This window comes from Psammomys obesus, unplaced genomic scaffold, assembly GCF_907164565.1.
Source record: "Psammomys obesus unplaced genomic scaffold, mPsaObe1.curated_primary_1811, whole genome shotgun sequence".
NCBI classification, from domain to species: domain Eukaryota; kingdom Metazoa; phylum Chordata; class Mammalia; order Rodentia; family Muridae; genus Psammomys; species Psammomys obesus.
The window spans coordinates 19,486,011-19,498,610 of record NW_026596079.1 but is presented as its reverse complement, the minus strand read 5'-3'; the positions used below and the strand labels follow the sequence as shown (position 1 = coordinate 19,498,610).

General features: G+C 40.1%; 1 pseudogene; it reads left to right on the top strand.

Annotated features, from left to right (window-relative positions):
• The first annotated feature begins 2,828 nt into the window (after nt 1–2,828).
• LOC129690831 (ATP-dependent RNA helicase DDX18-like) lies at nt 2,829–4,892 on the top strand (annotated as a pseudogene).
• The last annotated feature ends 7,708 nt before the right edge of the window (nt 4,893–12,600 follow it).

Genomic DNA, 12,600 nt, shown 5'->3' with positions numbered 1-12,600 from the left:
AATTAAAACATTCATTTCATGACTGTGACCACCTTCAGTCTCAAGAAACTTCAAAAATTCAAAACCATTAAACATTAACACTCTGTCTTCTCCCTGCCAGCTTCTGGAGTCCACTGTTTTACTATCAATTTGGGGGAGCTGACTACACATATATACAACATACTCTATATGTTGAAAGCCACACAATGTTTGTCCGGTTTTAACTGGTACATTTAACTCACTGAATCTCAAGTTACCTCCATGTTGGAACAGATCCTAAAATTCCTTCCTATGTAAGGCTCAGTGACATCTCATTTTATGTATATGTCACATGCTGTTTATCCATTCACTCAGATCATTTCCACTTTTTGTCTAATGTTAACATGAGTGTATGTTCGATTACTTGTTTTTACAATTTTTAAGCATTCCAGTACTGTGAATGATTCTTAGTCACGCCTGACATTCTAATTCCTTTCCTCCTCTCTTGACAATATATTGGTGTACTTTCCTCACTGCTTTCCATTTTCTCACCTTGTCCTCCACCAACCAATAGTATCACCAGGCATATTTTCATGGGTGCCACTGGTGTGTGATGCTTTCAACAACAGAAACCCACTATGTTTAATAATTCTAAGTCTGTTGTTTTCTACAATGAAAATTTATTTTTACCAGTCATAGCTCTTATACTGTTAATAAGAACTGACACACATTTGTAACTATTTTTTAATTTTTTTAATATTAATTACAGTTTATTCACTGTGTATCCCAGCTGTAGCCCTCTCCCTCATTCCCTGCCAATCCCATCCTTCCTCCCTCATCTCCTCCCATGCCTGTCTCCAAGTCCACTGATAGGGGAGGTCCTCCTCCCCTTCCATCTGACCCTAGCCTGTCAGGTCTCATCAGGACTGGCTGCATTGTCTTCCTCTGTGGCATTTGTAACTATTGAGTAAGTAGAAACCTCGTAGTCTGTGTCTACTTCTTCAGTTAGATCCACAGAAAAATCAATTTAAGTCTGGCTTCATTTGCTCATTGAAATTACTGTATTCATCACAAAAAAAGATCTTATTTTAAAACATCATGCCATGTAAACTTAGTGACAATTAGCTAACTAATTTAATGGGCAAAAAATTCAGCAATAGCAATTTTCATAATATTCTATCATTAACCTGTTATTTTTTCAGCTGCCTGTTAAAGGTGTATGGTGGAACTATTTATCAACCATTAGTATACCATTAGTTTGCACTGAAGGGATTATAGTTTCTTTTTATTGAAAATAATTTTCACACAGTATATTCTGACCAATGTCTCTTACCTTATCTCCTCTGAGATCCTTCATACCTCATTTCATCATCCATCCAAATCCATGTGTTCTCTCTCCCTCTTTCTTTTTTTGTCCTTTGTGTGTGTGTCCCTCTCTCCTTAAAAAATAAACAGTCAAATTAAAAGAAAAGCACAATAATTACAGATACGCACACACATTCACACAAACACATACAAATGAGACATGAAGGGAACGTTTTGACGAAGACACCCCATTTAGGTCTGAGAGTTCAGAAGTCCCTCCACTCTGTACGGTGTCCAGATGTGTGCCCCAGTATTGGTCCTCATTTGCTTCAGGAAGAAGTTTCTCTAATGATGGCTGAGCAGGACACTGATCTATGGGTATAGCAAAATGTTAGGAATCATTTTATTTCTGTGTTTCTTTAGCAGAGCATTAATATTCAGTTTCATCCTAAGTCCGTGGCCTATCTAGTCTCAGGCTTTTAGTAACCTGAGCAGTGTTAGACATGGGTTTCAGCTCATGGAGTGGGCCTTAAATTCAATCAGATAGTGGTTGATTACTCCACAATGTTTGTGCCATTAGTACACCAGGATACCATGCAAGCAGGTCACTATTATAACCACAGGGTTTATAGCTGACTCTTTTTTTTAATTTTATTTTTTTCTTATCAGTTACATTTTATTAACTCTGTATCCCAGCCGTGTCCCGATCCCTCATTTCCTCCCAGTCCCTCTCTCCCTCCCTCATCTCCACCGTGCCCCTTGCCAAGTCCACTGATAGGGGGAACCTCCTCCCCATTCATTCGATCCTGTTTTATCAGGTATCTTCAGGACTGGCTGCAAAGCTCTCCTCTGTGGCCTAACAGGACTGCTCCTCCCTTGGGGGGTGGGGAGGCCAAAGAGCACACTAAACATTGACAGGAGTCTACTGAGCGCATTTGAAAAACTCTAACTAGCAGTGTTTTCAAAGCAAAGACTCATGACCAAACCTTTGGCAGAGTACAGGGAATCATAAGAAAGAAGGGGAGTTAGTCTGATGAGGAAAGGATAGGAGCTCCACAAGGACCAAACATATCTGGGCACAGGGTCTTTTCTGAGACTGACATGCAACCAAGGACCATGTATGAATGTAACCTAAAACCTCTGCTCAGATGTAGCCTGTGGTAACTCAGTAACCAATTGGTTTCCCATAATGAGGGGAACAAGGACTATTTCTAATAGCTGACTTTTTATACCTTTTTCTTCTCACATCATTCAGAGTACCTTTCATGAACACTAGCAGGGATGAAGGCTCTAGTTAGATATTAGCCTTGTTCCTTTGTTTTTGATGACACATATATCATTAAAGGGGACATGTTTTCATGGTGTGAAATCCATTTCAAACAGCGAAATGGGAATGTGTCAATGGACTTCGAATTGTAATCATAAATGGAGCCTCACTGTGCAAGAGTAGTTCTATAAAGAATAAGCTGGCACTTCTGCCCCACGGGTCCACCGGCGTCCAGCGACGAACGTCCGAGTTCTAACTGCACACAGGCACCGATGCTCGGTGCAGCCCGCCAGGCAACATGCCGTACTTACAGATGAAACTGCTGCGCAAGATCGAGAAGCTGTGGCAGTGGAACCTGCAAGAAGCTTCAGACACGAGCCTATCACAACCTCGAAATGGAGATGTGCCTGAAGAAACAGGAAAAGTGGAAAAGTTGGAAAAGTTGGAAAAAAAAAAAAAAGCCCTGAAGCATTCTGTGACGTGGGCTCAGCAGAAGCACAAGGTGGAGACATGCCTGAAGAGGCAGTGGAAAATACAAAGGTTAAAAGATCACCCCAAAAACTTACCCTAACCAATAGAGAAGCAGCAGCAGCGGCAGCTCCTGATTCAGAGCCAAAGAAGAGGAGGAGGAAGAAGAAGAAAAAGAAGAAAAGGAAGACATGAAAGAAGAAAAGGAAGACATGGAAGAAGAAGAGGAAGAGGAAGAGGAAGAAGAAAATGTAATCCTAGGCCTGACACCAAAAAAGCAAAAACAGAAGAAAACACAGAGGCTCATGAGGAAACAGAAGGTGGTGTGGAGAAGCCAAATGACAGTGACGTGCCCAGTCTGCCCCTAGAACTGACAGGTGGTTTGCTTCCTTGTCTAATCTTGTCCATGAAAACACTTGGAAGGCTATAGAAGAAATAGGCTTCAAACACATGACAGAGATCTAGCATAAAATTATCAGGCCACTTCTGGAAGGCAGGGATCTTCTGACAGCTACAAAAAGCAGGTAGCGGCAAGACCCTCGCTTTCCTTATCCCTATGATCGAGCTCACTGTCAAGCTGAAGTTCTTGCCCAGGAATGGAACAGGAGTCCTGATTATTTCTCCTACCAGAGAACTGGCCGTGCAGACCTTTGGTGTTCTTAAGGAACAGATGACGCACCGCGTTCATTCGTGCAGGCTGATCATGGTTGCAGTAACGGGTCTGCTGAAGCCTCATCAGTGGGATCAACATCATCATGGCCACTCCAGACCAGCTTCTAGACAACATACAGAATACTCCAGGGTTTATGTACAAGAACCTACAGTGTCAGTTATTGATGAGGCTGACCATATCTTGGATGTTGAGTTTGAAGAAGAATTAATGTAAATTATTAAACTTTTGCCAGCACACAGGCAAACCATGCTTTTTTCTGCCACACAAACTCAAAAAGTTGAAGACTTGGCAAGAATCTCTCTAAAAAGAAAAAAAAAGCCATTGTATGTGGGTACCGATAATGATAAAGAGATGGCCACAGTGGACGGTCTTGAGCAGGGGTATGTTGTTTGTCCCTCTGAGAAGAGGTTCCTTTTGCTCTTCACATATCTTAAGAACTGGAAGAAGAAAGCGATGGTCTTCTTTTCATTGTGTGTGTCCATGAAATACCACTATGAGCTACTGAACTACACTGACCTGCCTGTCTTGAACATGCGTGGAAAGCAAAAGCAAAAAAAAAAAAAAAAAACCAAAAACACGTTCCTCCAATTCTGCAACACAGATTGCAGAATGCTGCTGTGTACTGATGTGGCAGCCAGAGGCTGAACATCCCTGAAGTGGACTGGATTGTTCACTATGAGCCTCTTGATGACCCTAAGGAATACATTTATCCTGTGAGTAGAACAGCCAGGGGCCTGAATGGAAGAGGGCACGCCCAGCTCATCCTGAACCCTGAGGAGTTGAGGTTCCTTCCTTACTTGAAGCAGTCCAAGGTTCCACTGAATCAGTTTGACTTTTCCTCGTCTAAAGTTTCTGATATTCAGTCTCAGCTGGAAAAGCTGATCGAAAAGAACTACTTCCTTCACAAGTCTGCCCAGGAACCGCACAAGTCCTACATTCGAGCGTATGACTCCCGCTCTCTCAAGCAGTTCTTCAATGTGAACAACTTAAATTTGCCTCAGGTCACTCTGTCTTTTGGTTTTAAGGTCTCTCTGTCCATTGATTTGAAAGTGGGCAGCAATGATGGCAAGCTTAAAAAGAGAGAAGGTGGCGGTGGATTCGGGTACCAGAAAACAAAGAAAGTGGAGAAGGCCAAGATTTTTAAACACATCAGCAAGAAGCATCAGGCAGTTCTCTCACTGCGGGAATGAATGGCCTTCCATCTGGACTGACTTCCCTTAATTTCTCCTGTGTCTTTAGTAAAGGAACTTGCATACCTTTAGGATCTTCTTGTTTTTACTGTGATGATAATATTTTATTTTTAAATATTCCCATAAAACAAATCATCTCATTATTTAAAAAAAAAGAAATAGGCTATTTGGAGTTGATGACTTTTAAGAGCTGTGCCAGAGATTTTAAGTGCAGAAGCTACATCAATGGATAATAGCTGTGTTAGTGGTAGTTTTTAAAATGAAATAGAAATACTGACAAAGTCCCTTATAGTCCCAGAACAAACTTTTCTATCTACCAGTTTGTTGACCTATGCCTGACATCTATAGCCATAGTCATTGTTCTATCCTGTAGCCATAATCACCATTCTATCCTTTCTGGATTTGAATTCATAAAGATAGTGGCACTGTGTGCAGAAGAGTCTGAACAGGTCCAAACCAGATGATGTCCAGACACTGACAAAAGGAAATCTCCTATTCCTAATCAAGAAGCTACCTACAATTGACAACCACTTGGAAAAGAAAGCATAGTTTTCTCCAATGGAGTTTCACTGGGTATAAAGGACAGGAACCCCAAAAAGAGAGCAACAGAACCAGAAAAATTTAACACAGGGGTCTTCCCAGAGACTCATACTCCAAACAAGTACCAGGCATGGAGATAACCTAGAACCCCTGCACAGATGTAATCCATGGCAGCTTAGTGTCCAAGTGGGTTACATAGTAATGGGAAGAGACTGCCTCTGACATAATCTGATTGGCCTGCTCTTTGATCACCTTCCCCTGAGGGGAGAGCAGCCTCACCAGGCCACAGAAGATGACAATGAAGCCATTCCTGATGTGATCTGATAGACTAAGATCAGAAGGAAGGAGAGGAAGACCTCCCCTATCAGTGGACTTGGGGAGGGGCATGCATGAAGAAGGGGGAGGGAGGGTGGGACCGTGAGGGGAGGAGGGAGGGCCTTATGAGGGGATACAAAGTGAATAAACTGTAATTAATAAAAATAAATAAATTCAATTATAAAAAAAACTGCAATTAAGGACAGGTCTCATGTCTAGCAGTAGACAGCCAACTCAAAATAAACTCAATGGTATTTCTGAAGGTGTTTTGTCTCATAATGCTTTGTCTAGACATTTTTACCTAACTGGTCTTTTGCTTATATTATTATGCTTTCCAGTCTGTTGTTTGGAATGGGGAGAGGGTGCTCTCTCTCTCTGTCTCTGTGTGTGTGCTCATGTTTTTTTCTTTGTTTTGTTTTTCCTCTGTTTGTTTCATTCTATTTTGGTTTGTTTGTTTATTTGCCTGTTTGTTTTATAAAGAGAGAGAGAGAGAGAGAAAGAAGACATGGTAGTTAGATAGAAAGGGAAATGGGGAAGATGTGGAAGGAAATAAAGAAGGGGAAACCATGAATATCATATATTTTAGAAACATATCTATTTTCAATTAGTAAAAAGAATAGTGGATTCTCACTAGCCTCATTCTTACTTAATGGAGTCATGCAAAAATGAAAACAAATCCCAAAGGTCCAGGCTTGAGAAAAATCTCACTAAAGCCAGATCAGAGCCAAAGAGTCCTGGTCATCTTCTCTGTTCTTACATCCTACCATGCAAGCAACTGGTTGTAACAAGAGGAAAGTTTCCCTTTTTACAGTTTTCTAAAGTCTTGATTATACAAATTTGTATTTATTTAGTTGAGATAAATGCTTATTATACTATTTGTATGTATATGGGATAAACTGTTAAAACAAGGTAAGCCTAGCTTGAAAGGCATTTAGAATTCATTTAAAGATACAAATTGCTAAAATTCAAATAAATTAAAATGACAAATCATATATTTTGTGAATAAGAAGCAATTGTACTGAGCTCTGCCAGTAAATTCTTATAATACCAAATGCCTATAACTATGTTATTTCCCTCAAAAATATAAAATGAAATGCAATTCCAAAGAATCTTAAGAAAAAATAAAAGGTTGTTCTGGATGCAATAATGAAAATATATTGTCTCCTGGAAAATATAGACTAAAGAATGGCATTGCTGCATCTCAAAGCTTGAATGAAGGAACAGTCCCAGCAATGACAAAGAGTGATCATGTTATGCAGATTTTTTGGGAGGTGCCATGCTTGGCATGGCAGAGGTTTTTAAACCTTGTAGCATAAGCTGGACTTATAGAGCTGTTATTTGACAAAACATAAAACAAAAAACAAAACAAACAAAAATCTTGAAAAAGTAGAGATGATTCTGACAGGTAAAGGGCAGGATACTGGTTAGCTACTTGGATGAAAAAATTAGTAGACAACTTGATGCAGACGTTTAAAATGCAAACGTTATTTGACTGGTGACCAACTTTAAAAATATCATCAGCATGTTAAAAGTACATGGAGTTCTGAATCTGAATAAGATCATCTGCAAAATAGGTGTTGAGAAATAAGAATGGTGACATTAGAACTCTCCTAGGGAGATGATGAAAGAACCACAAAGAACACTGAGCTCCTTTTAATATAGCCAGAGGAATTGAAAATTTAGTTCACACAAAATTTTAGTTGCTGCCAGAGCTTCAAAGCAACCATAATGTACTTCAGCTGGTGGGTGAACAGGTATGTAATTGTGGTATGCCTAGACAATAGAATATTATTCAGAGATTTAAAAAATAGTGAGCTACCTTAAACGGTATGCAAAAGATCTGCAAATGATACGGTAAAGTTCATTTTTAAAATTTTTATTATTATCATTTATTACAATTTATTCAATTTGTATACCAGCTGTGTCCCCCTCCCTCATCAAAGCAGAGGCTGAGACTCATAGCCAAACTTTGGGCAGAGTGCAGGGAATCTCATGAAAGAAGGGGGATATATAAAGTCCTGGAGGGGACAGGAGCTCCAAAAGAAAACCAACAGAGAAAAAAAAACTGAACCCTGGGGCCACTGAAGAGACTGTTACCCAACCAAACAGAATGCATGGGGAGGACCTAAAACCCTGGCTCAGATGTAGCCCATAGACTCAGTCTCCAAGCGGATTCCCTAATACGGGAAACAGAGACTTTCTCTGGCGTGAACTCAGTGACAGGCTCTCTAATCACCACCCCCTTGGGGGGATGCAACCTTGTCAGGCCATAAAGTTTATTCTTGATGTATTGGGATAGGTATCATCATGGCTATAGCTTTTTTTTAAAAAATCACAAGTTTCTAGGCTTTTAAAGAGTCCTGTCTTCCAATTCCAAGTCCCCAGTTTTATCCCTTGTAGCAGAGCACCTCCTAGGGCCTCTCCGTCCTCTCTGCCCCATTCCCAGAAGATTCCGAAGATCTCATAAAGCCTTCCTCCATCTATCCCTTTGTCTCAGTCATCAACACCACAGGCACTCTATGCCTGAAAATCATCTAGTGGATGATCTTCATTCTACTTTGTGTTTTCCACTTCAAATTCCAATTTCCCAGGCTCATCCCAGCCCAATAGCAGATAACCTGCAGGGGCCTGTCTTCCCTCTTTCTTCTTCTATTCCATAGGGGCTTTATAGATCTCCATAGCAGACTCATTTCACAGTCTTCTCAAACCTTCCAACCCATGCCAACTTTTTCATGTCAGCTCTTAACACCTATAAACACATTCTACCAGGTACCCTGTAGTCACAACTTGAAGGGAGTCAACAGTATTCTACACCAGATAACTCAGAGCTGCCACACTCAGCTAAGATCTAGAGAGGGCAAGAGAAACCAAAGAATGGAATGGCCACCCATCAAAGAAAAGACCAAACATAGACATCTAGAATCGCCGTCATTCAAAACCCAGATGCAGAGACACCAGCATAAAAACACAGTAACAGTCAAGGCAAAAGGCATCCACCAAAGCCCAGAAACTCTACAGCACCAGACCCCAAAAAAACATGGGCCAAAGCAAACATGGGCCAATACACAAGACAAGGACTTCAAAATAGCTATTATGTATATATGTTCAAGGATCTTAAAGTTGATGTCAATGAATGCATTAGTGAAATCTATGAAAATACAAATAGTGAAAGAAATGGAAAAAATGAAACTGTTTGAGAACTGAAAGTGGAAATGGAGTCACTAAAGAAAACCCAAGCTGCCCAGAGGGATATTCCAAGATGGTGGCATCCAGGGCATACTGAATTTGAGTGGTAGAAGTTCAGAGACTGCGGTTATGGTGAGTAACCAGTGACAGACTCCAAAACACTGACATCGGTGCATGGTTACGCTCCGACCGTCAGAGACCAACAGACCTGCTAACACCAGACACATAAAGATGGCTAGAAGTCAGCACAAGAATGCAAGCAACAAATCCCAGGGCTATTTGCCATCACCAGAAACCAGCAGTCCTACCACAGTGAACCCTGGACATAGTATCACACCGAAAGTGCAAGAAAAGATTTTACAGCTGAGGTTATGAAAATGATAGAGGTCTTAAAGGAGGAAAATAAATCCCTCAAACTACAAAAGGAAAATACAATCAAACAGGTGAAAGAATTGAATGAATACCTTAAAGAAATTTAAAAATCTACAGGAAACTACAATCAAACACTTTCATGATGAAAGTGTTGGAGAGATCAGGGATACAAGGCACTTATCTAAACATAATAAATACTCTATAGAGGAAGCTGAAAGCCAACATCAAAATAAATGTCAAGAAACTCAAAGCAGTTCTGCTAAAATCAGGGACAAGACAAGGCTGCCCACTCTCTCCACACCTCTTCAATATAGTATTTGAAGTTCTAGATAGAGCAATAAGGCAACTGAAGGAGCTTGAGGGGATAATAATTGGGAAGGAAGAAGTCAAGTATTGCTCTTTGCAGATGATATGATAGCATATATAAGCAACTCCAAAAATTCCACCAGAGAACTCCTACAGCTGATAAACCGCTTCAGCAAACTGGATGGGTACAAGAGTAATTCAAAAAATTTCAAGTCTCTGAAGAAAGAATTAGAGGAAGATATGAGAAGATGGAAAGATCTCCCATGCTCATGGCTTGGCAGGATTAACATAGTAAAAATGGCCATCTTACCAAAAGCAATCTACAGATTCAATGCAATTCCCATCAAATTGCCAACACAATTCTTTACAGACCTGGAAAGAAAAATTCTCAACTTCGTATGGAATAACAAGAAACCGAGAATTGCTAAAACAATCCTCTACAATAAAAGATCTTCTGGAGGTATCTCCATCCCTGATCTCAAGCTGTACTATAGAGCAACAGTTATAAAAACTGCATGGTACTGGCATAGAAACAGAATGGTGGATCAATGGAATCGAACAGAAGACCCAGAAATAAACCCACACACTTACGGACACCTAATTTTTGACAAAGATGCCAAAACCATACAATGGAAAAAAGAATCTTCAACAAATGGTGCTGGTCCAACTGGATGTCTACATGTAGAAAAATGCAAATAGATCCATACTTATCACCCTGCACAAAACTGAAGTCCAAGTGGATCAAAGACCTCAACATAAAACCAGACACATTAAATCGACTAGAAAAAAAAGTGGGGAATACCCTAGAACTCATTGGTACAGGAGAAAACTTCCTGAACAGAACACCAACAGCACAGGCTCTAAGAGCAACAATCAATAAATGGGACCTCATGAAATTGAAAAGCTTCTGTAAAGCAAAGGACACCGTCATCAAAACAAAGCGACTGCCTACAGATTGGGAAAGAATCATCACCAACCCTTTATCTGACAGAGGACTCATATCCAATATATATAAAGAACTAAACAAGCTGAAAAACAATAAACCAAGTAATCCACTTAAAAAATGGGGAACAGAACTAAAGAGAGAATTCTCTGTAGAGGAATATTGAATAGCAGAGAAGCACTTAAAGAAATGCTCAACCTCATTAGCCATTAGGGAAATGCAAATCAAAACAACCCTGAGATTTCACCTTACACCCATCAGAATGGCCAAGATGAAAAACTCAAGGGACAACACATGCTGGAGAGGTTGTGGAGAAAGGGGAACCCTTCTCCACTGCTGGTGGGAATGTAAACTGGTACAACCACTCTGGAAATCAATCTGGCGCTTTCTCAGACAACTAGGAATAGCGCTTCCTCAAGATCCAGCCATACCACTCCTAGGCATATACCCAAAAGAGGTGCAAGTACACAAAAAGGACATTTGCTCAACCATGTTTGTAGCAGCTTTATTTGTAATACCCAGAAGCTGGAAACAACCCAGATGCCCCTCAACTGAAGAATGGATGCAGAAACTGTGGTACATCTATACAATGGAGTATTACTCAGCAATGAAAAATAAGGAAATCATGAAATTTGCAGGTAAATGGTGGGACCTGGAAAGGATCATCCTGAGTGAGTTGTCCCAGAAGCAAAAAGACACACATGGTATATACTCACTCATATAAACATACAAAATAGAATAAACTCACTAAACTCTGTACATCTAAACAAACTAAACAAAAGAGAGGACCCTAACTAAAGTGTTCAATCCCCATCCTGAAAGGCAAAGAGGATGGACATCAGAAGAAAAAGAAAATAGGAAACAACCTCGGAACCTGCTACAGAGGGCCTCTGAAAGCCAGAAGAAAACAGGAAACAACCTTGAAACCTGCCACAGAGGACCTCTGAAAACTTCTGCAGTATAGACTGTCATAGCAGATGCTGAGCCTGATGGCCAACTGATGGGCAGAGAGAATGGAATTTTATGTAATAAGTGGGAAATAGTAAGAGCTGGAGGGGATGGGAACTCCACAAGGAGAGCAACAGAACAAGATAATTTGAACACAGGGAACTTCCCAGAAAATCATACTCCAACCAAGGACTATTCGTGGAGATGACCTGGAACCCCTGCACAGGTGTAGCCCATGGCAGTTCAGTGTCCAAGTGGGTTACATAGTAATGGGAAGAGGGACTGCCTCTGACATAATCTGATTGGCCTGCTCTTTGATCACTTCCCCCTGAGGGGGGAGCAGCCTTACCAGGCCACAGTAGAAGACAATGCAGCCAATTTTGATGAGAACTGATAGACTAAGATGAGAAAGAAGAGGAGAACCTCCCCTATCAGTGGACTTGGGGAGTGGCATGCATGCAGAAAGGGGAGGGTGGGATCGGGAGGGGAAGAGGGAGGGGCTTATGGGGGGATACAAAATGAATAAAGTGTAATTAATAAAAAATTTAAATAATAATAATAATAATAATAATAATCCTCTCTGTAGGATCATCACTAAATGATACAAAAGTCAGATTGAATCAATTTTAATTATGCTTCAAAAGTTTTTTAGTGTCTTTGTATGCATTCTTCAAGGATAGACTATACTAAGGAATGTAGACAATAACTATGGGATTGAAATGTTTATAAAAATAACTAAATTAAAAAAACACTGTTTTATAATAACATTGAGATTTCTCTGGTAAAGAAGATATTAAACCATCAATAAATAATAAATGGGGGCTTGTGATGTAGCTCAGTGATTATATGTTTGCCTAGTACTCAAAAGACCCTGGGGTTGATTCCCAGCACCCCAAATATAAATAAAAATAACAACAATAAGACATAAAAAAATCAGTAGCCAGCGTGTACACAAACAACAAATGGGTTAAGAAAAAATTAGAAAAACTACACCCTTCACAATAGCCACAAATTACATAAAGTATCTTGGTGAAACTCTAACCAAACAAGTGATAGACCTGTATGACAAGAAATTCAAGTCTTTGAATAAGATATCAGAAGATAAAAAGATGTACCATGCTCATGAACT